Source organism: Schistocerca nitens, chromosome 6 (genome assembly GCF_023898315.1).
Source record: "Schistocerca nitens isolate TAMUIC-IGC-003100 chromosome 6, iqSchNite1.1, whole genome shotgun sequence".
Taxonomy (NCBI): domain Eukaryota; kingdom Metazoa; phylum Arthropoda; class Insecta; order Orthoptera; family Acrididae; genus Schistocerca; species Schistocerca nitens.
This window is the reverse complement of record NC_064619.1, coordinates 437,968,069-437,995,461: the sequence shown is the minus strand read 5'-3', so window position 1 is coordinate 437,995,461 and position 27,393 is coordinate 437,968,069.

The following is a 27,393-nucleotide window of genomic DNA, read 5'->3' as shown; positions in this document are numbered from 1 at the left end:
TTTGCTAAGTACGTTGCTCTGGAAATTCATTGAAACTAATGATAACACTTAAAAGAGTAATGTGACTAAAAGATCTTTGCATCTAAGGATAACAAGTTAGTACCTGTCATCCCGACAGCTACGTATTAACTCAGTCCGCCACATGTAATATAACCCTACACTATGTAGAAACTAAACCATAATCAACATTTGACATCGTCAGTATACACATGTATCGGCACTCGGTTAGTTTGTTTTCATTAATGACCCGATACTCGTACCTGCAAAACTATATGGATGCGAAATAGAAGGTATGTTGACACATTTAACAAAAATGGTTCAAATGGCTCTGAGCAATGTGAGGTCATCAGTCCCTTAGAACTTAGAACTACTTAAACCTAACTAACCTAAGGACATCACACACATCCATGCCCGAGGCAGGATTCGAACCTGCGACCGTAGTGGTCTCGCAGTTCCAGACTGTAGCGCCTAGAACCGCTCTGCCACCCCGGCTGGCACACATTTAGCAACTGGTCATAAAAGTAGCACTTGTAACTGGGAAACATAAGTTAAAGCACAGTTAGTGTAACCTAACTGATGCTGCATTGTATTCTATTCGCGTGAAGAATAATTGGTTAGGATAGTGATGCAACTACAAACAAGTAAACGAAGCATTTGTGCTACGAACGCATGGCTCAACCGTAAGACCTACACTCAATTCACAGAGCATTCATGACCATTACCGCTTACAGCGCGGACGTCGCTTTTTATTACGTACCCTTTCCCCTGTGATTTCTAATACTTAAACTTTCACTTTGAGTACTGTAGTAGTGTCAGAGAAGAATATTCTGTAGCAGGAGACTAATTTTTACTTTTTCTTTCCATTTCCCCGAAAGTAATGAGTTGGTGCACGTCTCACAGAAAATCAAATGTGGTGGGGAAATGAATATGCAATCGATCTGCGCAAGCTCAGTGAGTGAGTAGATCAATGTTAATCACAAAGGAGATGCACGTTCGATATATTAACATTGACCCACATTCGTTTTCCCATATTTTACATAAAATACATAGACCAACATACTTCAATCCACGATTCAAAAGAAAAAAAGATAAGAAACAAAAACATTGATCCACACAGTTGCTCCCATGACTCATTGACCCACTTACTGAGTGTGTTCACACAGATCGATTGGGTAGCAATAGGAAGCACAGGAATATTTCACAACTTTTTCTGATATATCATGAGTTGTGACGCTGTCCTTGGTTTGCAGATACTAGCACAGTTTAAATAGCTACGACTGAAACAAGGAGCAAAAAAATTTATAATCCCGTTTTACGGCAATGTTTCGCCCGTTCTTCCGAAAGTATTACTTAGAAACACGTTGTCTGCCTGCTGGTCTCTCATTGATCCATGACTTCTTCTTTGGAATAAACAGCATGTACAGTTTACACCAGTCACTAAGGCCAGGCCGTTCACATCCTTCGCATCCAAAACTCATGTGTCACACAGAACGTCACTGGTCAAAGCAATGGACAAAACGCGGTATCGAAAACATGGCTTCACCAACACAGCGCAATTTAAAACAGCAAAATCACTTAGATGGGAGCTGTACGCTCTAATTTGAACCTGGCAATGGTAAATTACTTTATTCTATCGCTCTTTACCATATTATTGGCTGTCTTACTCAGGTAAGTACGGTACAGCGCTATAGATCACTTTAAGTTATTAATATCACATTTTTTACACTTACGTTAAAGTGGCCAGTTATTATTTAGAATTAAATCTCTGCAGACTTACGCATTACGTAGTCATCGAAGCATCACCTTTTTTTTATTTGAGTGGTACTACGATTAATGTTCATTAAATAAATTGAGAGAAATGAATGCCGCAGGAAAATGCTTTTACAAATAATTCCTATTACACATATGTTGTTAATCATTGTTTACTCTCGTTACTAAGATAATAATAATAAGATCAAAGATAATGTTTAAGCTCTGGCTGATCAGGAGTATAAACAGAGTCACAGTCGAACATATACAGTCGCGACACTACGCCTCTTTTCTGTTGCCCATTGCGATTGCAGCGCATCAAGCGGCCACGAAGGTAAACTGTTGAGTTCAACGTGATTTGTGAAAGTGAAAGCGAATCTTAACTGTTTATATTAGTCTGTAGAATGATTTTTACAAACAGGAGGGTCTGCACCGCAATAAACTGCAGCAACAAGAAGAAGAGGGCACTATATTTGCCATTTTTGAGGTTTCTTATCAACCCTAGTAGGTGTGAATCTCTATGTCACAGAACAGTTTATTTACGGCTTTCTTCTGACCTAAAGATATTTTCTTGAGAATTTCGTGTTCCTTAAGAACAGAAAAAGTGCTAGTAAACAGCAGCAGACCTGACCTTTTGCAGAAAAGCGTCACATATTTGCTCAATAACTTACGTTTTCTTCGCTACACTTCCAGTCAAATCAGTGAATATGGAACAAAGGAAACCAGTATGGAATCCAATACCTACATTATTTTACGTAGCAGACAAGCTACCACAACTGCAGCTGGAGAAAAAAAACCACACAGATGTGATAATGAAAGAAAAAATAGCAATAAACTATTTCCCAACACAGGAGAAACCAGTTTCACAACTGTTGCTGCATCTGAGCCACAAATGACAAGAATCATCAACGCATCCGCGTTTGAAACAAAAGTAATTACATTTACAAAAATATTGATGTGTTAAACAGACGATGAAGTGTAAGACTGTGCGAAACATTAGGTTCCATAAAAAAGTTGTTACACGCCAAGGAAAGTGTCTGGCATATTACGAACAGACAAAAAAATATTGTTCTCATGTACGAAATGTGTGATTGTATGGTCTTGTTTTCAGTAGAATAAGCTGCAATTATACACATAATCAAAAGTATTTCTTTATAATTTTGTTGTAGCTTATGTCACTGAATCAAAGAGACTCGGACGTCTTTACATGTATCTCATGATCATTCATGTCTTATAATAATTTAATAATTATTTAGCTAATTAACCAGAAAAATGAGTAAAAACTAACTATAACTTTACCGCTGATTTGTCGCCCCTAGGGGCGCTAGAGTCACACAAATTGTCAGATGGTAACAATTTTCTCAGCAGTGAATGACGTGTCTGTATGTGTTAGACGGTGGCAGAGTGAAGCGTAAACTCATTATTTTCTGTTAACTAAACTTGTGGATTTAATAACGTTCCCATACCATCAGAATTTGCAACGCTCTATATGAACCCAATTCAAATTACACGCATGGCATACGCTGACACTACTGGCACGCCTAAGCAAAATAAACCATCGTTCCGCATAAGTATATTAGTCGCCACGCCAGTTCATCACAGCTCAAACCCGACGGGCGATATCGAAGTCTCCAGCTGAGCCAATTACTATGCTGTCGTATTGCCTGCATCCTATCTTTTCTACGGCAAATCAATGTACTAGTCAAGCTAAGGCGAAAATTCTGCAGCTCAGCACCGCAATGACTTTGATGACTACTGCATGTCGACGAGAGTTTCTGTCCTGAAACAGCCCCCATTCTTCGCAGCTCACGCACTTTTTCCTTTCAGACCGCTGTAGACAGATACCTCCCTTGCTTTTGATTGTTTGAAGATAATGGGAGGCATCAGATGCTAACGATGTGTCCCGCCGAAATTCATAGGGCAGGCCGTACAATTTTGCCATTTCCCTACTTATCGCTTCGCTCTACATATTACCGAAAGGCTCTGAACGAATAATTTTGTTTCTGTATTCAACGTAGAACGCTTAACTCCGAGTTTTTTTAGCCTTTTTTGCATAATGTTTCTATTTCCCCAACCATTTCACCATTTACCACCTTTCCCGTCCTGACTACTCTTTCGTTAATTGTTTTTATAAATTGTTAGTCTCTTTGGTTCATTTATTTATTTTTTAATTATTATTATTAGCGTAACAACGCATATATGGAAAGAGTGACGAGAAATTCTTTTAACAATGCTGTGCCTTTAATTTCTTTATCATCGTTACCTTTTAGTAAAATAAAATGTATCTATGGAAGTCTTATTGTTCTGGATCTGGCCTACAATTTAAAGAACGATTTTTAGTAACTACAACTCATGCTAAGGATCAATATATCTTTCCTACTTCATAGTTATTCAAAGTTGAAATTACTGTTTTATGATCACTGATGTTACAGTTCGTACAATCGTTCAAAAACACAAGTTTGCAGTGGATTTTATTTCTTACTAGAATGCTGTTTCATACCACGACTAGCCCAAGAACATGAGACTCTCATTAAAGAAAATTACGTTATCACTATAAAATTTAGCCAGATCAGAACGGAGCACAGCAAGATTCCTATCAGATTCGGTAAGTACATTAAATTATTTGCACTGTAATTTATATCCTATCAGCAGCCCGCGTCAACCTGCAACACATCATAAAATCTGCTGATCTTCACTGCCAGTCTGGGAGCTAAAAGAAATAATATTATTCTACTATTATTTTACCGCTTCCTTGCGGTATACTCGACGATGTTATAAATCGTTTAAATACGCCGCGGCAGCGGCTCTTCTTTCTCCACACAGCTCAGCTCCACAGATAATAATTTTTTTTATATAACTGAAAAATATCTTAACAGGATGGGATAATAGGCAAGCAAGCTTTAACAATTAAATAATACACGTTTTCATTTAAACAACTCTATTGAAACATTTAAATATCTCAACAATTACAGACCTGTGTAAATGCACACGTAATGGCGTACAATTCCCAATCTCGACAAAAGAATGCTACCTTCTCGCTCTCTACGACAACAACAGGAGATCTTTCTCTCACAGCTTCCAGATTAAGAAGACAAAGACTTTACTTTACATCATGCATTATATACTAATTCATTTTGTGATCTCTGTACAGCATTTATCTTCTGTGTCGGTCTTATTACTCGCCGACGCAGACGTTCTCAGAAATAAATAATAAAGAAAAAATACATAATTTTACACAATGATACAATATGACACATCTAATATTCTCATTATTACACAATATATTGTCTTTGTTTATTACTAGACGTTACAATGCCCCCTGGCAGCAATTGACTAACGTTGAAAATGTTCGGCAATATGCTGCCACTAACGTCTGTTTAGTTATTGTCTGTTACTTCTGTTGGAACATTCACTTTACACTACTCAGTTCTTTTACACTGTAGGTTTAATTACACTTTGTATACTGTTCTTACACTTTGCGAGGTGACCGTCAACCTAGTCCCAGGGTCATTACATTTATTTGGCTCCCCCATTCGGGCTACGTGCGATCAGAAAACCTGGGAAAACTGCGCCGGAGCCATGGTCATCTCACCAAAAGTTCAAACTCTATTCAATGTTCACATATAACAAAGGCTATTTGTGATAGTATGCTACACTTTTAGTCTCTTTGTTATCAACATAATACTTGTGTTCTGGATTGTAATGTAAGTCACTTATTACACATTTTTACAATAGTATAATGAATCGTCCTTGCATTTACTCGCGACAGTTGGTTTAAAATGTCTAGCATTCTTGCGAGTATCCTTCATCAACATGACGAAAACATACTAGATCGATACATCACTAAATCCATGAATATTTTGAGTTTGTGTTGGATAACAACAAAAAAATGTTTATCACGTCTTTTCGTGTCCATTAAACACTTCTCATGTTAGTACATTAAACACATAGTTCATAGTTCATTTGAGTGACAACAATGTGGTATGGAGCTGGCGGCGCGAAGCAATTGTTGAGTAGCGTCGTCTGGAACGCCGCGTACCGACGGTCGCTGGGTTCGACGACCGGCTCTCAATAACATCGACGTCGTGCTGGCGTGGCGCCCACGCAGTCGCAAACCGCGCTGAACCATTCGCTGGTATCGGCGAGTGGCAGTGGTTTACCGCGACCGGCTGGATGGCGGCACGGCACTCGTCTCTGCTTCTCCGCATGGCTCCCCGTCGTAGCGCATGAAACAAATATTCCACAACGGTGTACTGTCTTTAAGGACACAGATTACTAGCTGTGGAAGAAGAGGCAATTTGTTAAAAGCGTTTATTGTTCAGTAAGCCGTCGCTTCACTGGTATGCACAGGATGTTTTGGCGTGATAACAGGTTTCTTGTGGCATTGTGACACTGGTATTCAGAGTTCGTCACACGCACATTGTACTACACGTTTTCATTCACTTTCACGGTTGATGCACTGCCAGAGCGTCTTTCAACACGCGAAAATGGTTCGCTACACTCATACTACATGTCTCCGCCGAGCGATGTTTGTTTAAATCGACTCCGAACGGACCAATAACTACTGTTTTTATACATTGTCTATTGTTCGTTGAGCACTGCACTAGGACAGTCTATCACCCAACACTAGACTTATCGACGTATATATTGGTGCAGATACAACAGTCATTTTCTGTCCCTACTACACACAATATTCCGTCCTGTACTTAATTGTTTATGCACACAGTTTATTTTTTAACACCTTTTAACTGTTCTTTGCATAGTCACTCTCATTTACATAGCATTTATTTGTTTTTACCTTATCACAACACACTTTTCATATTGTTACTAGGCGTATATAGCCCTTTTGTAAAATTTTTTAAAGGTGTGTGGATTTTTTGTATATAGTTTTTCTTTCCTCCTTAGTGTAGCTTGCCTGGTTATCACCCATCTATCATACAGATTTTACCATGTGCATGACAGCTTGACTTGGGCATATTGCTCAATAAATACTTCATTCATCACTAACATTATTTTTAATGATTTCTCCTATATGACTACAGTGTAGGTTCTGCATTGTCTGACTTAACTCCCGTATCGCGTAATGAATATTCACGGGCGTGTACCCAGTACACAGGCTTCAATTGAAGCATTGCTACATACAGAACGGAGTTTCCACGGAACGGGTTGTTTTTAATTAGCTTCTGCTCCAGTGTCGTTCTCAAATCACTACTGGCAGCAAACATCACATCACATAATTGTTGCATATTGCAAAGTCAATGTTTGGCTAGTAAAGACTCTCTCTCTCAGGGTTCCTTATCTTAATACAATTACATCAATTACCTTACTCTATAAGATTGCCTCATTAATTGCACTTACACACTACACATAGAAAATGGTTCAAGACATTAATTCTTTATAAAATGATTCAAGAAATTAGTCCTCACTTTGTCAACAAGAAGATTGTTCATTGTTTAATAAGCACATAATATCTTAATGACTAATTGTCTGTAAACAAAATCTGTCCTGTGTAAGCTATTGCTCACTTTCTGATTCCACTTCCTCCCAGCTTCATTACACACAAATTTCTTTTTAAATACTAACATCCTTATATTCTAAAACACAATTAACATCTTCTTACAACTATTACTCTTTATATGTGATATGTCACTGAATAAATAACTTCACGTCTTTACGTGGATATAATCCTTTGATCTTCCCCGTATGGGGATGTGCTAACAAATAGCTACATTCGTGTGGCACGCTTATTACCTCAAAGGGCCCTGAATATAGCAATTGCCACTTACTATTCTGTTTTAAGTTAGCTGAAGATTTAGGGTGGTTACGAATGAGTACTAGGTCTCCTACATTATATTTCTGTTCGTTTGTTACTCCTCGGTCGTACTTCCTTCCTCCCACTGAAACAAGCACGCGCCCAAGCCATAGGAACATGAATCCGTAGCAAGACAAAAATCTTTGGACAGATCTGGGTGCTGCAAAATATTCGCATTCAGTAGGGCGGTTTTAATCGCTTCGAAAGCTTGTTGACATTTGTCATTCCAAACCCACTGCACATTTTTCCGTAATAGATTTAGTAGTGTCGCGTCATTTAACAGCTGATTGGGCACGAACCTCCTGAAAAAAAAGACGTCAGCCCAAGGAACGCTTTCAATTGTCTCTTAGTGCGGGGGCTTGGAAATTGTCGGATCGCCTCTAATTTTTTGTTGTCTGGACTGATACCTAGTGGTGTAATAAGATGGCCTAAAAATTTAATTTTGTTTCTGCCAAATTTTGACTTTTCGAGGTTTGCCGTCACCCCTGCTTGCCTAAATCTCTCTAGTACTCTGTGCAACAGTTCCATATGTTCATCCCAAGTAGCAGTAGCAATTACCAGATCATCTACATATACAGTAATTTTTTCCAATAAGTCTGGACCCAGTACCGTGTCTAGTGCAGTAATAAACACTCCAGCACTCACATTTAATCCGAAGGGAAGTACCTTGAATTGGTAACTTCGCCCTCCGAATATGAAAGCTGTGTACTTCCGGGATTCCGGTGTAAGGGGAATTTGCCAATATGAACTTTTAAGATCGATCGAGGTCAAGTACTGCACTCCATGAAATTTTTGTATTTGCTCGTCTAAATTCTCTGGACGAGTCCGGACAGGTATAATAATTTTGTTAATATCCCTAGCATCTAACACTAGCCTGATTTTTCCATTGGCTTTCGCCACTGCTACAAGAGGACTACTGTATGGAGAGAAGGAGGGCTCAATGATATCCCACTCTAACATCTTTCGAATCTCTTTGGCTACTAATTCCCTCCTCGACCAAGGGATGGAGTAGGTTGCGCGACAGTATGTTTTATGGGGCATCACCTCTATGTGATAGTGGTACCCTTTGACTATTCCTGGTCGGTCGGTAAATACCGTAGTATATTCCGATAGCAGCTGCGTCAACTGTTGCTTTTGTGTATCATTTAAACCTTCAGATTCGTGCACTTTGGTTTTAAATGCCTCAACATTTGTCTCAAAATTTTGGTCCTCTAAATTTGTGTAATAGAGGTCTGTTGCATGTGAAAAATCATCGAGTTGTAGTACCCAAGGGTTCCTACCTTTGATATTGATTCGATTACAGCACGGCACAAGTACCTATTCGATTTTATCATAGATAACTCAATCCTTCTACCCCTATTAATTATGCTTAATTTCCCTACGGAGAGGTCGATCAATGCGTCCCTCTCTCGGAGAAAATCTACTCCCAGAATGCAGGCCACCTTTAATCCTTTAACCACGAGGAACGAGCTCACTATGGCTTCGCCCTCCTTATGAATCTCCACCTGCACCTGGTACTTAACTGATTGGCTCTGTGCACTAATGGCTCCAGACACCTTACAATTGTTAACCGGGAAGGTCGGAATACTATGTCCCTTTCCCAGTGCTTTAAATAACTCCATACTCATCACACTTACTGAGGCACCTGTGTCGATAATTATGTTCACTGCAACATCATTGATTCTAGCTTCAATAATAGCTTGCACATTTTCGTTATTATCTTTCTTACATTCGTGCGGCTCATTCAGTAGCTCTTTATCCATACTAACACCTTCGTTGTATCGCAGCATGCGTATCCCAGGTATATTACTATTACTCGAGTTGCTCTCACTCCATCCCTCGGCCGTCGATGGAGAGCATATCGAGGCCGATTCTAGTTTGTTGGATTAATTACTTGTGAGGTACTTGGACGGTTATTGTCCGCGACCTCCACTATATGTACATTCTGATTTGTAGGCCGCCACGGCTGCGCAATAGGCGCGTTTTGCGGTGGTGGTCTATTGTTGTCATACCGGTCACTAGCCTGTCGTTCTGGGCTTCTACGCTGATTCTGTTGCCAATTTCGATTACTATCATTATAATTGCTCTGCCACTGACCTCGCGCATTTTTCCAGCGGTTGGTCCCTGACATTCCGGATTCGTACCTGTCGTCAAATCGACGCTTTTTGTTATAAATTGGTTGTCCATACCCGTTCTGGCCTCTACCGTTACTACCATTTTGCGATTGTTCTTGTCGCTTGCTACCACCCCCACCATTTCCATGGTTGTGGTTCTGTGCACTACTATTTCTATCGTGTTTACATCCTGACCCATTATTCCGCGAGTGATCGCACGCTGATTTTGCGTCTTCCTGTATCAAGTCTATGGAATCTAGGACCGACAGGAAGTTTTCCATGTCGCTTTCTGGTACATGTATTAATTTCTCCTTGATATGAATAGGTAAATGTGATTTTAGTAGTCTTACTATGTCTCTTGGTGATATAGGCTCGTCCCAGTAGCGCGTTTTGTTTATATATTTTTCAAAATACCGCCTCAAATTCCCAAGACGGGGTGAGTACGGTTCGGGATTATATACCTCTTTTCTTAGTCGCTCTTGTATACAAGGCGACCAATATTTTGACAAAAATGCCCTTTCAAACTGTTCGTATGTCTTGCAGCTGTCTGCTACTTCTGTAGCCCATAGCGCTGCGTCACCTTGAATGTACGACATTACGTATTGTATTTTCTGTGTTTCGTTCCATACACTGGGTAAGATATTTTTAAAGCTTTTTATGAATACTACTGGGTGTACTGATTTCCTTTCAGTAGTAAATGTTTGAAATTGCCTATTTTTAATTAAACTTTCTTCCACTAATATTTTTGAACTACATGGGTTTGCTGCTGGGACATATGCTGTGTGCTCCGAACCGGAGCTACAGCTCTTCGCATTATCGACTACAGATTCCCCATTGTTGTATCGCATATAAGTTTGTGCGTTGCCAAAACCATGGGCTTTTGGCGACAGAGGTTCCTGTTCCACATGTTTCCTGCTTTGTGCTAAACCTTTCTCCAGTTCGGATATCCGTTTGTTAACATTCACTTGCCACTGCGGAATATCCTCACTGAGTATTTGTTTAATTGTTTGCACATCATTCTGTACTTGACTATTTACTGCGGTACTGAATGATTCAGAATCTCTAATTGCTATGGCTGCTTCTACTTTAGACTTAATATTCGTGTCAATCTCACTCTCCTTCACTTCTAGCCATGAGTTAAATTCTGTTTCAATTTTATTTGCCTGTTCATTCCACTTCTGCTCTACAAGCTGTGTGGAATCTATTTCGAGCTTTTCTACTCTGTTGGCTAATACACCTATTTCGTCTACCATGTTAGTGTTTGCTACTTGCAGGTTGTTGACCTGTTCAGTCAGCTCCTGCACGGCCCTAGGTATCGACTCATAATTCTTTTTCATATCTGCTATCTCTTTTTTCATACTTTCTATCGATTGCACAAGTTGCTGGTCTCGCTCAGCTTGCTGGCGATCTCGCTCTTCTAGCCTGCGATCTCGCTCAGCTTGCTGGCGATCTCGCTCGGCTTGCTGTTGCGCAAATTCTGCCTGGTAATTTAGCACACGCTCTAATATAGCCTGAATTGAATACCCACCAGGCAGATTACCACTCTCTGGTTCCTGCTTTTCTGATGGTGGTACAATTTCTTTATCTACATCGACTTGATGACTAGTGGGCGGAGGCACTACTTCCTGTGCCCCTGCCCCCCCATTTTCGCCTGTTATATCCTCAAAGAGAGTACTAGTACTACTTGAGGCACCCGGTTCCACATTTCCTTCACTAGCTAATTGTTGTTCCTCAGTATCCATATTGCTTGGACGTTGACTACGCAACTTAACCATATTCCTAAATTGCTTACTAAAACACAAAATCTAACAGTTTTTCCCCTTGCACACAAAATACATCACTTTATATACACTACATTGCACACTAAAAATTACTATCTACCACCACTTTGCCCTGTCACAAATACTAACATCAAACTACGTACAATATGCACACCACTAGCGATATGAGATTACTCCACTGGAGCTCAACTTCTACCAACAGGACAACTACACTGTAGTCTTACCTTTAATTTATCTTATCTCGGGGTTCGGCTGCCCCCCGGATTACGTAGTCGTTAGAGCTTCTCAGTACTATCAGGATCGTCTTCTCAGACTCGCTTGCAGTAGTGCGTTTTGTCATGAAAGAGTGTTTGCACATTCATTAATACATAGCATAGATCATGATATACATACATACATTTAACACTAAATACATATATATCTATACATACATAACAATAGACACTGAAAGAAAAATACATAAAATTTTATAATTGTGGCCACTGCAAATTCGGGCCCCGCGTTTTTGGGCGACAGTTTCCCGTCCAGACTACTCTTTCGTTAATTGTTTTTATAAATTGTTAGTCTCTTTGGTTCATTTATTTATTTTTTAATTATTATTATTAGCGTAACAACGCATATATGGAAAGAGTGACGAGAAATTCTTTTAACAATGCTGTGCCTTTAATTTCTTTATCATCGTTACCTTTTAGTAAAATAAAATGTATCTATGGAAGTCTTATTGTTCTGGATCTGGCCTACAATTTAAAGAACGATTTTTAGTAACAGCAACTCATGCTAAGGATCAATATATCTTTCCTACTTCATAGTTATTCAAAGTTGAAATTACTGTTTTATGATCACTGATGTTACAGTTCGTACAATCGTTCAAAAACACAAGTTTGCAGTGGATTTTATTTCTTACTAGAATGCTGTTTCATACCACGACTAGCCCAAGAACATGAGACTCTCATTAAAGAAAATTACGTTATCACTATAAAATTTAGCCAGATCAGAACGGAGCACAGCAAGATTCCTATCAGATTCGGTAAGTACATTAAATTATTTGCACTGTAATTTATATCCTATCAGCAGCCCGCGTCAACCTGCAACACATCATAAAATCTGCTGATCTTCACTGCCAGTCTGGGAGCTAAAAGAAATAATATTATTCTACTATTATTTTACCGCTTCCTTGCGGTATACTCGACGATGTTGTAAATCGTTTAAATACGCCGCGGCAGCGGCTCTTCTTTCTCCACACAGCTCAGCTCCACAGATAATAATTTTTTTTATATAACTGAAAAATATCTTAACAGGATGGGATAATAGGCAAGCAAGCTTTAACAATTAAATAATACACGTTTTCATTTAAACAACTCTATTGAAACATTTAAATATCTCAACAATTACAGACCTGTGTAAATGCACACGTAATGGCGTACAATTCCCAATCTCGACAAAAGAATGCTACCTTCTCGCTCTCTACGACAACAACAGGAGATCTTTCTCTCACAGCTTCCAGATTAAGAAGACAAAGACTTTACTTTACATCATGCATTATATACTAATTCATTTTGTGATCTCTGTACAACATTTATCTTCTGTGTCGGTCTTATTACTCGCCGACGCAGACGTTCTCAGAAATAAATAATAAAGAAAAAATACATAATTTTACACAATGATACAATATGACACATCTAATATTCTCATTATTACACAATATATTGTCTTTGTTTATTACTAGACGTTACACACCTTACTCACAAATACAGAACTCAAGAAGCAGTAAACCAATTTCACTTTTCTAGTTTTCTATAATCGCTCAGTTTCAGTATAAGCTTCCGCATTGGACCAATTTCTTACAACCGTGCAAAGCGGTGAGAACTTACATATCGGAAGGAACCAAGGGATATTTTACTGCATGCAAATTTTTAATACGAGGGCAGTTCAATAAGTAATGCAACACATTTTTTTCTGAAACAGGGGTTGTTTTATTCAGCATTGAAATACACCAAGTTATTCCCAAATCTTTTAGCTACACAACACTATTTTTCAACGTAATCTCCATTCAATGCTACGGCCTTACGCCACCTTGAAATGAGGGCCTGTATGCCTGCACGGTACCATTCCACTGGTCGATGTCGGAGCCAACGTCGTACTGCATCAATAACTTCATCATCCGCGTAGTGCGTCCCACGGATTGCGTCCTTCATTGGGCCAAACATATGGAAATCCGACGGTGCGAGATCGGGGCTGTAGGGTGCATGAGGAAGAACAGTCCACTGAAGTTTTGTGAGCTCCTCTCGGGTGCGAAGACTTGTGTGAGGTCTTGCGTTGTCATGAAGAAGGAGAAGTTCGTTCTGATTTTTGTGCCTACGAACACGCTGAAGTCGTTTCTTCAATTTCTGAAGAGTAGCACAATACACTTCAGAGTTGATCGTTTGACCATGGGGAAGGACATCGAACATAATAACCCCTTCAGCGTCCCAGAAGACTGTAACCATGACTTTACCGGCTGAGGGTATGGCTTTAAACTTTTTCTTGGTAGGGGAGTGGGTGTGGCGCCACTCCATTGATTGCCGTTTTGTTTCAGGTTCGAAGTGATGAACCCATGTTTCATCGCCTGTAACAATCTTTGACAAGAAATTGTCACCCTCAGCCACATGACGAGCAAGCAATTCCGCACAGATGGTTCTCCTTTGCTCTTTATGGTGTTCGGTTAGACAACGAGGGACTCAGCGGGAACAAACCTTTGAATATCCCAACTGGTGAACAATTGTGACAGCACTACCAACAGAGTTGTTTGATGGTGATCCGTCGATCATCTCGAACGAGTGTGTTCGCACGCTCCGCCATTGCAGGAGTCACAGCTGTGCACGGCCGGCCCGCACGCGCGAGATCAGACAGTCTTGCTTGACCTTGCGGCGATGATGACACACGCTTTGCCCAACGACTCACCGTGCTTTTGCCCACTGCCAGATCACCGTAGACATTCTACAAGCGCCTATGAATATCTGAGATGCCCTGGTTTTCCGCCAAAAGAAACTCGATCACTGCCCGTTGTTTGCAACGCACATCCGTTACAGACGCCATTTTAACAGCTCCGTACAGCGCTGCCACCTGTCGGAAGTCAATGAAACTATACGAGACGAAGCGGGAATGTTTGAAAATATTCCACAAGAAATTTCCGGTTTTTTCAACCAAAATTGGCCGAGAAAAAAAATGTGTTGCATTACTTATTGAACTGCCCTCGTACTTCTAGAATCGAAATTACACACGGGAACACATTCAGTAGACAAGTTAACTACAGACGATAGTTCATCTTCTAACAGCAGCTTATCTCAGGTCGCTGGAGCAATGAAAGGTACTATTCGACTGAAAAAAGGGCAGGCCAATCTGGTTTTCAAGAAAACACACATAACTGTAGGCCTACATCACTGACGTTATTTCGGCGTAGAATTGTGGGTCTTGTTTTACGATTAGTTGTTACGTCCATCTTGGACATCAGGAAACTCTGCTGTAGAAATCAATATGCATTCCGCAAACATAGATGTAGGTCCAAGGGAGCTCTACAGGGCCGTTACTGATTACCGTGTACAGGATGTGAAGGGTGTGAGTCCAGATATTTCTATTGGTGACTGTGAACGGTGTGCTGAAAGGCATTACATCAGTACATACATAATTAATAATAGTAAAAGCCAAGATCGCTCGATGTGAAGTAGTTTATTTCATCACCATACTCGACAATAACCAGCTGTCATCTTGAGATTCTCAGATCGCCCAGAAATATAATTATACATGATTCAGTCGACGTTCTGAGAACACGCCCAATTACAATAACAGTTCCTCATTTGTTTGTAAAATACATAAATCAAACCGGTATCTAGCTTTATTATTATATCTGGAGAAATTTCGTTGTGTATTGATAACCGGTATCTAGCTTTATTATTATATCTGGAGAAATTTCGTTGTGTATTGATAAGATGATGTGTAATTGTGTTTCTGGGAGATCTGAGGATCTGAGGCTGACGGATAGGTACTCTCAAAAACTGGTCTTGAAATAAACTATTTCAAATCAAGCGATCTTAGCTTCCAATATTATAAATTACAATATCAGATCGCTCCAAAAAATGTGTGAATTATATAATAATTATAGAAGGGATATTTAATAAGCAATGCAATACTTTCTTTCTGAAAACTGTTTTTCTTTGCTTGATCCCAATACACCACCTTATTCTTCCCTCTTTTGGCTACAAAATCATAGTGTTCCACATAATTTCATTCAGTACGGTTGCCTCATGCCACCTTACTGGAAGGGCCTATATACACGCATGGTACGACAGCCAACGTCTTCCTGCACCAGTAACCTCCCCATCATCCGCATACCGCTTCACGCAGAGTGCCAGAGTGCATCCTACATTGGGCCAAACAGATGGAATTTGCAAGGTACAAGATCTGCGCTGGAGGGTGGATGAGAAGAAACAATGAAGTGTTGTGAGTTCCTCTTGGTTGCGCGGGCATTTTGAGTTCTTGCATTGTTACGGAGAAGGAGAATATCGTTTGCATTTTTGTGGTGATGAACATCCTGATGTTTTCTGATGGTATCACAATACAGTTTAGAGTTGAACGTCGCAGAATGAGGCAGGACATCAAACAGAATAACCGCTTCAGAGTGCCAGGAGACCTTTGTCCTGACTTTACCCACTGCCGGTGCTGCTTTGAACTTTTTTTCGGAGGAAAGATGATGTACTGCCCTCCACGGATTCCTGATTTGTTTCTAGATCGAATGGAAACAGATTCGCCTGTGACGATGTTGGAAAAACGGTCCAGCAATTGTGCACAGATGGTCCATCATAATGGTTTTCTGTTAGGCCGGGAGGCAATTAGTGGCGCCACATCTTCGAGTATCCCAACTGGTGGATGAGAGTTCCAGCACTACCAACAGAGCCGTCCAGTTGTGTAGCGAGGTGATTGACTGTGGCCTGTCAATCTCCTCGGATGAGAGTATTCACCCATTCCAGCAATGCAAGAGTCACGGCTGTGTGCTTCTAGCCGGCTAGTGGGAGATAGGACATTGTTTCGATGATGACAGCCAACACGCTTTTGTACACTGTCAGGTCTCCATAGATATCTGTAGCCAATGCTGACATTCCAATAAAAGAAACCCACTGACAGTTTACTGTTTGAAATGCACCTACGTTATGGCCACTGTTTTGATAACTGCCCATACCTCTGCGACCTATAGGAACTACACGAAACTATAGGGGCGGAAATGGTAATATTCCACAATGTTCCACGATAAATTCCACATTTTTTCAAAGGAAACCGGCTATAAAAAATGTGTTGCATTGCTTACTGAACGCTCCTCGTAAAAATTACAAGTTGTTTGTTTTGAGACTGGTTAGTACCACCAAGCACAGGTGGCAAGAGCAAGCCATTAATGTCTATTTCCCCCTGGGCAGCAGCTCGGGTGTTGAAGAGTGACCGCATGAACGCGAAACGAGTTATCTGCAAGCAAAAAACATGAGGTTGTAAAATTTGCTACGTGTTTATTGAAAAACTGGGTGATGCAGAAAAAAAACAACTCACACGTTGATGTGTGGACACATTAAGGTATCACATATAAAATTATCTGGACTTAAACGAGTTACATCGTGTATACAAATGGTGTAATCGATAACGACGAAAGATCTACAAGGCTGTTTGCTGACGAGGCTTGTTGTATATGGAAAGGCTGCAATACCAGGAAACTGTATCTAAATGCAGGAAAACTTGTAAAGGATCGTCTATTGGTATAACTGACTCTGATCATACACAAATGTAATGCGTAATTCAAGATATCCATTACTGTTCTATTGCACCACTAGCGATAAGTCACAAGATACAATAAGAACCGAAAGAATACCTGAGAATAGCGAGCAGACGACAAGCTGAGGTCTGTTGGAGCAACCTGAAGAGAACGTTAACTCATCCGTGAAAGAAGTGGCTTTCAAAACATTATAATGATCATTTCCTGTGTATCGCCCCTCAAATATTCGAAATGGCTCTAAGCACTATCAGACTTAACATCTGAGGTCATCACTCCCCTAGACTTAGAACTACTTAAACCTAACTAACCTAAGTACATCACACACATCCATGCCTGAGGCAGGATTCGAACCGGCGACCGTAGCAGCCGCGTGGTTCCGGGCTGAAGCGCCTAGAACCGCTCGACCACAGCGGCCGGCTATCAGTATTCTATCACTACCAGTTGCTAGAAAAGAGAAAGAAGATGCAGTGAAGAGCGACGCGTTTTGTTGGTAAGCACGAGATTTAACTGAAATACTTAGCAAACTGAAGTGGCAGACATCATAAAATCGGCGGTAGCAGAACACTGCCTAAATGAAGGACACAAAATGAAATTTGAGGAAACTGTGGTGGTTGCCAACATTTACGGTTTTTGGAACAGTGTCTATAAAGAGGCGATTGAAATTAGGTTGGCTGATAATTTAATCAACAGAGACAATGGGTTTCCTCTTAGCAAAACGTGGAATCCTGTATTATCTCGCATCAAAACTGAACGTTCTTCGGTGCGACCTTGATTGCGATATATCGTTGCCAGCAGTGTTTCACTAAGGGCGGCGCCACCTCCCTGTTTTGGGAGGCAAAAACCGTGATGGGCGGCGCATGCGCCGTATACTGAACGGTGGCCTATATAGGACGTCGATTTGCAACCTGGCGTCAGTTATCAGCGGGACTCATCAGCAGAAGCAGCATTTTCCTGAAGATGGCGACCAGTTGGATCGCCGAAATATCGAGTCAAGTTGATTTTCGGATCCGGCAGCAAACCCGAAGAGACTTTCATAAAAGAGTCTTTCTGTGTCAGAGAGAGGTTTTCTGTTGAAATTCTGAGACTGTACATTCGAAGAATATATTTTTTCAGTCAGAAGAGTCACAAAAATACGAAACATTTAGAGTAATTAGGTTTTCCGAAAGGCGTTCTTCCCAAGCACTATTCGAGAATGGAACAAAGAAAGAGAGAAGTGATAGACGTACCTCAAGTACCCTCCGCCACACACGATAACGTAGCTTACAGAGTACAGATGTAGCGGCAGATGGTTCGTTCAAGTTTCTTTGAATTTCCCGCGTTTCACAAAGAACAGACAAATGGTCATATGACGTTTGCTCAGATCGCCAGTGGCACATAGTTTTGTGTAACGAATGTTATCTGGTGATGTCCAAATTTATCTTCCATACTTCAACTGTAGTATAAAACATTAAAAAAATATAGTGAATCATCAAGTGATAAAAATCACATATATGAGAATAATGCTATTAACTGAGAATATTCCCTGTATTAGTGGCCGCGCGGTTAAAGGCGCTTCAGTCTGGAACCGCACGACCGCTACGGTCGCAGGTTCGAATCCTGCCTCGGGCATGGATGTGTGTGATGTCCTTAGGTTAGTTAGGCTTAAGTAGTTCTAAGTTCTAGGGGACTTATGACCACAGCAGTTGAGTCCCATAGTGCTCAGAGCCATTTGAACCATTCCCTGTATTGGTTAGTTAACTAATTTCAATGATGTAATTAAACACACGACACCGAACTACTTTTACAGATTCAGTTCGTCACAAAACAATCCCAACAGCCCGAGGGTATAAAACACCTCAGCAGTGTCCTTCACTACTAGTTCTCGCAATTTCTTGGTTGAATAACACGCATAAAACGACACCATATATGTAAATAATCGTAACAGAAAATGCGAATAATTAGTTAACAAGAAATGAAGTACAGGTTTCTAAATACAAGGACGTGGAGCCTCCTAATTTTTAATGTGAGAACTTTTAAAGCTTTTTAAATAAAACAAATGTTATTAACATTCTGCGTCTTTATTCTTCATTTTCTACGTCTGCCACTAGAGGTCTCCGAATTGTAGCGAGTTAAATGGCGTTGTGTAACGGGACTACAACTGTGCGTGAGAAATAGCCTGCTCTAATCGATCTTCGAATTCTAACAAGGGAGCCTCCCCATCGCACCCCCCTCAGATTTAGCTATAAGTTGGAATAGTGGATAGGCCTTGAAAAACTGTACACAGATCAATCGAGAAAACAGGAAGAAGTTGTGGTGGAACTATGAAAAAAATTAGCAAAATATACGAACTGAGTAGTCCACGTGCAACATATGCAACTTCAAGGGTGATGTATAGTCAGGAGTGCGTGGTCCTGTGGCTAGCGTGAGCAGCTGCGGAATGAGAGGCCCATGGTTCAAGTCCTCCCTCGAGTGAAAAATTTACTTTCTTTATTTTCGCAAAGTTATGATCTGTCCGTTCGTTCATTGACGTCTCTGTTCACTGTAATAAGTTTAGTGTCTGTGTTTTGCGACCGCACCGCAAAACCGTGCGATTAGTAGACGAAAGGACGTGCCTATCCAATGGGAACCGAAAACATTTGATCGCAAGGTCATAGGTCAACCGATTCCTCCACAGAAAAACACGTCTGATATATTCTATACGACACTGGTGACGGCATGTGCGTCACATGACAGTAATATGTTGTCGACCCACCTAACTTGTACACTTGGCGAATTGGTAAAAAGATTCTTCTACCTTGCCCGATTTAGGTTTTCTTGTGGATGTGATTATCACTCCCAAAAAAGTGATCGCATCGGACGGACAGACAATAATTATCTGAAAACAAGAAATTAAAATTTTCAGTCGAGTGAAGACTTGAACCAAGGACCTCTCTCCCCACAGATGCTCACGCTAACCACATGACCACGGCCCTCCTGACTGCACGTTACACTTGAAGTTGTATATGTTGCACGTGGACTACTCAGTTCGTATATTTTGCTAATTTTTTTCATAGTTCCACACAACTTCTTCCTGTTTTCTCGATTGATCCGTGTTCAGTTTTTCAAGGCCTATCCACTCTGCCAACTTATAACTAAATCTGAGGGGGGTGCGATGGGGAGGTTCCCTTGTAAGAGTTCATCGAAACAAGAGCAACCTATCTTTCAGCATGGTAATGCCATACCACACGCAACCGCTGCGACTTCTGCATTAATTTGTCGCCTCGGATTCCCTGTCATCGACCATCCTGCATGCAGTCCCCACTTGGCCCCATCCGATTTTCATCTCCTTCCATAACTTAAAGAAAACCTTCGACATCCCCATTTTCTTACTGAAGAAATGGTGCAAGCAAAGGTAATGTGACTCGGTGAACAACCAAAATATTCTACAGTGACGGCATCAAAAACTGATCTCTCTTTGGGAGCAATGTGTTCGTCACGAGGGTGACTATGTTAAGAAATAAATATATATATACATGAAGAACAGAGATGTAAAATATTAATAACGTTTTATATTAAAATATTTAAGAATATTCTCATGAGAAATCCGCAGGCACTTGTTTTTAGCACGCTCTCGTACGAATTAGAAATGCTTTTTATTACTTTTATCTCACTTTAATCTTCCAATAAATTCTATTCTATCTCACCACGGTTAATTGCATAACTACTAAGCGTCTATATCGCTAATATACAGGTTGTAGGCATAAAACATGTAAGTAACGATAGTAGTCGAGAATGGCACCCTGCATTTTGCAGTCCCAGTGGCAGACAGAGTGAAGACAAGGCACTGATATTTCGTACATAGAATTACAGAAATGAGAAATTAATTTAAGGAATGAAATGCTACATGGTACCTATTAACTGAAATGATTCAAGGATCAATCGCTTGAAGCAAAGGTATTTACGGGAACAGCAAACAGAGAAATATGATTCACTTTTCATACACTCCGATGCGACAAAAATGGGTGTGACAACCTAGAAGCATCTAGAATGGTTTGGAAGTACTTGCGCGATGAGAGACGCAGAGCCGAGTGGACGCGCCAGCAGTGGTAGCAGCAGCAGCATTTGCCTGATACACAGTAATTTAGTTGATTTGTTTATTTTCCGCGTGCCACTGCAATGTAGTTATCTATACCTGTGAATTTTACTGTGTGGACTAGTGGTTTTCAAATTAACCTAAGTTTCAGTTCTAGCGTTAATCTTGGTACATATCCCTGTTGTTCGATCATTGCCTTCTACTTTGCATACCTAATTCGTGCAGTAGCTTTATCGGTAAGCAGTGTTTCTAGTAACAGGTAACTGTAGATATGTCCATTTCAGTAGAGAAATTTTTTTCTGTTCAAGAGCTTGCTGTCTCAGGGTGTAGCGAGAAATCTTCACAGCAGTTTTTAGTGTTTCTTTATTCTCCTCTTTATTATTTTCACATATTCCAGATTCAGTAGCGCCATTTGAGATCTTATATCTGTTTTTTACACACTATCATATGGCTAGTTAATGTGATTGTTGTGAGTGAACACAAGGAAACTGGGCTCCTGTCCGTAAACAGCTGCAAGCTGCGTTGGCCACCGTCGTCACGCTTCTGGCTGATGCTCAAAGTTGCGGCGACATCGGAACGCTGGTGACGAGACCTGCGAGACCTTTGTTGCCGTCCGAATCTCCTGTTGACGTGGGTGTCGCTGCATCTTCTGATGCGCAACGTCTGACCAGTCCGTCCTCATTCGAGGGCGAGCTGCAGATGGTTTCGTTAGCTTGTCGCTGGACGGAAGGAGCAGAAGACATCTGGTCGCGTGGTTGCCACCCAACGTCTCAGCAATGGGTACGAGGTGCTACCCAGTGTTGATGACAACTCTGAGCCATCACGGGATGCTTCTCATGTTGGGCAGGCGACCAGTGCAGGGGTTGGTTAGGCTTGTGATTCGGAGCTCCAATGTTAGGCGGGTGATGGAGCCCCTCAGGGAAATAGCAGGCAAGGCGGCAAAGAATGTCAGTTTGGACTCGATATGTTTGCCGGTGGGCCACGACGTCTATCTAAAGGAGATCCTTCCGGCAGCTTTCGAGAGCACTGGGTGCAACCGGCTGCATGTAGTAACACATGTCGACATGAATGACGCCTGCCGCTTAGGTTCTGAGGACATCCTCGACTCCTTTCGTCGGATGACTGCTTTGGAGATGGCAGCTAGGGTCCCACACAGGGTTTAGGCTACGCTGTCTATCTGCAGCATCGTACCCGGGGACGTTCATTGTCCTCTGGTTTAGACAGGGTAGACGGTCTAACAACTAGGCTCACACGACTCTGCGACGGAATCAGATGCGAATTTCTCTACCACCGCTATTGGGTGCAGAATTGTGGGTTCCCCTTAATAGGTCAGGGGTTTACTACACGCAGGAAGTGGCTTCTAGAGCAGAGGAGTACTTGCTGCCTGCACATGGGGCTTCTTTAGGTACGATAAACCCTCTATCAAAACGGTTCTTAGGGTGAGGGCATCATCCACTCATTTCGGCGGATAGCAGGAAGATATTTTTACTTAGCAAGAAAGACAGGGCACAAATTTCAGAGAAACTGAACAGTCAGCATTAAATATTCGGTGATAAATACGGAGATGTGGAGAGCAAATGGAAAAAATTCTAAGGCATCCTGCAATATGCCCTAGACTGCGTGTTTCCAGTAAGGTCCTAAGGGATGGGACTGACTTGATATGATTTAATAGCTGTGTTAGAAAACTTCTTCGGAAACAAAGAGACATTCATATCATATTCAAGGAAAGTAAAAACCTAGCCGAAAAACAAAAGCTGAACGAAGCGAAAATGACAAAGGAGAGCAAGGAGAGAAGCGTTCAATGACTTTAGAAGTAAAACTTTGTCAACCCAACTGAATAAAAATACTAAGTGATTTTGGTCGTATGTAGAATCATGTATTCATTCACACAATGTCCACACTGGTACCGAAACGGGAGATAACAGAGAAAAGGCTGAAATACTGAATTTCGTCTTTCGAAGTTGTTACACCGCGGAACGTAGTAAAAAGATCCATCCTTTCAATCGTAGTAGGAATTATGAAATGGCAGATATTGAGGTAATCGATTGCGGAATAGAAAATCAACTAAAATCGCTTAGTAGCGGAAAAGGGTCAGTACCAGATGAGATACCTATAATAGCCTACGACGATCATGTGAAAGAACTTACCCCGCTTCTAGCAGTACATTATCGTAGATCGTTTGAGCATCGAAAGATACGTAGCGACTGGAATAAATTGCAGGTCATTCCCGTTTTTAACAAGGGCAATAGGACAGATGCATTCAATTATATAGCTATACCGTTGATGTCAATATCTTGTAGAATTATTGAACATGTTTTATACTTAAGAATTATGACGTTTTCGGTGAATGAAAATCTCCTCAGTGAAAATGATCAAGGATTCCAGAAACAGAGCTCCTGCGAAACTCATCTCGCTTTGTTCCTCCATGACATCCACAGTGCCGAAGACAATGTGGCTCAGGTTGATGGCGTGTTCCTTGACTTCAGGAAGGCATTTGAGACCGTCCCGCACTGCCATTTGGTGAAAAAAGAAGAGCTTATCGAATATCGGAGCAGATTTAGGACTGGATTCAAGACTCCCTTGCAGACAGAACTCAACATGTCATTCTTAACTGAACAAAATCGTCAGATGTAATGTAATTCCAGGAGTACGCAAAGGAAGGCTGAAAGGACCGTTACTGTTTACAGTATACATAAATGATCGAATAGAGAGCGTTGGATTCTCTTTAAGGCAGTTCGCATGTGATGCGGTAGTCTGTAACAAAGTAACAACGCCAGAAGATAATAATGATAAGCAGAAAAACCTCCAGTGAACTGATGGACAGAGCAATCTCAGGATGTTGACACAGAACGTGAATAAATGTAACATACTGTACATACACAGAAAAAGAAATTCCTACTGAACGCCTTCACTCTAAACAGTGTGTTCTATAGTGACGTTAAGTGGAATGACCACATAAAACAAACAGTGGGAGAAGCAAATGCCAGGCTCAGATTCATAGAAAGAATCTCAAGAAAATATAATTCGACCACCAAGGAAGTAGCTTATAAGCCGCTTTGTCGACCGATTCTTGAGTACTGTTCGTCTATCTGGGGTCCCTACCACTTAGGACCGATAGAAGAGATAGACAAGATCCAATACCCAATGAACTGCACTGTGTTTCGTCACGGGATTGCTTAATTAGCGCGAGGACTCTACATTGATGCTAAACGAACTCAATTGGCAGACGTTAGAACAGAGGCGGTTTGCATCATGGAGAGATATACCATTGAAACCTCGAGACAGCACTTTCCGGGAAGAGTCAGACAACATATTACTTCCCCCCCCCCCCCCCCCCCCATACGTCTCGCTTAATGACTACGTGGAGAAAATTCCAGGAATTAGAGCCAATTCTGAGGCTTACGGATAATAATTCTTTCCACGCGGTTAATGCTTGTGGTAAGGGTTGGAGGGCTCAGTTAGAGGTTGAAAAGTAACCTCTGCCATACACCATTAGGTGTCTTGCGGAGTATGACATAGATATACATGAGAGCCGATATGTATTTCACGAGCTTCCCTGTCCCGCTTCATGACGCTCTGTTCCCACTAGCGCCACACGACTCGGTGTGAGCACAGTGGCACATCTCAGCTTAGCAGAGACAGTTCAGAGAATCTCGTGAAATCCTAATAGCACTATATGTAAACAGTACTGCTCGCGTGCTAAATGGAACACACTACATAAAATTCCAGAAGTCTCGCTGGATAACAAGTTACAAAAAGCCAACACTAAGATATGCTGATGTTCAGACCACTTCCTTTTACCTTTGGCAAAAATATCTTATTCAGCTAACCTAAAGATAAGGATATTGTTATATTTAACATATATCCGCTGCGTCTTCTTATGGTACTACCAGCACACCCTCTATTCTTTTAAAAATAGAAGTGCCATTTACAAAACAACGTCAGATTGATGATTACTTTACTAATGATTTCATCAGTTTAATAACTGAATTCAAGCAGTTAAGTGAGAACGAGTTTCTGAAATTAAAATTTCTTGGAAGCAGCGATATGCTCTCATTATGAAGCACTGAATGAAAATAACATGATAGTTTGCGCCCCATTTTAAACAAAAAGCATGTTTATGACGTATCTCCCGAACTATAAGTATGATATAATTTTTCAGGTACATTCAGTGGTATATGTAGATACTGTCTCATAAATGTGTTGGCTTCAGTAGTAAAGAAGTAACAAATCAAAACGCCATACCTGGAGCTAATTTGTAAAATCTAAATTCTTTTACGTACACTGCAGTCCATACAGAGTGAGGAAAATTATTCATAATAAAGTTGTTGAGAATGACGCCCACAGGAGTCGCAAATCCAAAGGCCGACTGTACATTTCGCACCTCAATAGATTCGTTGAACGGATGACAACCACTTTCGTAATGCTGGGCTAGCGCAGAACGAAGAAGAGGAGACGAATGTTTGTGGACGACTTGTGGATGGTGTTTGAATAGTTGAGGCAGTATTGGAAGATAATGAGTGCATTGGATGAGACTTTGGACGAGTCTGACTTGTAAGGACGATTTGCGTGTTGTAGTTAATATTGGATGCCAGTAGTGCGATGCATTGCGCGATTATAGCTGGTAGCTATGGAGTGCCGAGTTTTTAGGTTTAGCTAGACGCGATGGAGTGCCGTGCCAATGATGGTTGACAGTGTGAAATACACCTGTAGTGTTACACAGCTAGCGGCTGTATAATAACATGTCACGTTAGGTATAGGTACATGATATCACGAAACCGACATTGCAGGACTTGCTTCATTATTTGGATGTACTGTTCGAAGGTGATGCGATAGACACCCTCTGGAAGTCCGCTTTTTTATGTTAAAAGAGTTATACAGCAATACGAATACCACCCGTGGATGCAATGATTTGGTGAGGAACACCTTAATGTAAAAATGGAGGTAACATGAGCTCACATATGCAGGTATGGCAACTACAATACGTAAATATTTAGCAATTGTAATGAATATCATGATAAAGGCTTATGCTTTGTTATGGTATCAACCGTATGTTCATGTATCATTGTGTGTTTCAGAAAAGTGATACGTGACGCAGATCAAAGAGAATATTTTTGCTCAAAGACAATAAAAAAAGAACACATCAGAAAAGAGAGAGAGTGAGAGAGGATGGTGGGAGGGAGAGAGGGATAGAGAGAGTGGAAGACCCATCATAATAATGAGGAAGTATGCCAGTGCAGAGTACCGCCTCAATAGTTAATTGTAGGGCACGCCAATAATTTACATATAGTGAATGCTCAAAATACGTGCACGAACTTCCGTTTAGCATCCGACCATACCTCAGAAAACTAACTCACAGCTGCATGCGATCTTCGTTAACTGCGTGTCTGCTAACTGCTATCAACTCCCCTAGTTTGTCATCTTTCCTCCGGTGAATCCCATCAGTAAGAGTTATAATACACTCCTGGAAATGGAAAAAAGAACACATTGACACCGGTGTGTCAGACCCACCACACTTGCTCCGGACACTGCGAGAGGGCTGTACAAGCAATGATAACACGCACGGCATAGCGGACACACCAGGAACCGCGGTGTTGGCCGTCGAATGGCGCTAGCTGCGCAGCATTTGTGCACCGCCGCCGTCAGTGTCAGCCAGTTTGCCGTGGCATACGGAGCTCCATCGCAGTCTTTAACACTGGTAGCATGCCGCGACAGCGTGGACGTGAACCGTATGTGCAGTTGACGGACTTTGAGCGAGGGCGTATAGTGGGCATGCGGGAGGCCGGGTGGACGTACCGCCGAATTGCTCGACACGTGGGGCGTGAGGTCTCCACAGTACATCGATGTTGTCGCCAGTGGTCGGCGGAAGGTGCACGTGCCCGTCGACCTGGGACCGGACCGCAGCGACGCACGGATGCACGCCAAGACCGTAGGATCCTACGCAGTGCCGTAGGGGACCGCACCGCCACTTCCCAGCAAATTAGGGACACTGTTGCTCCTGGGGTATCGGCGAGGACCATTCGCAACCGTCTCCATGAAGCCGGGGTACGGTCCCGCACACCGTTAGGCCGTCTTCCGCTCACGCCCCAACATCG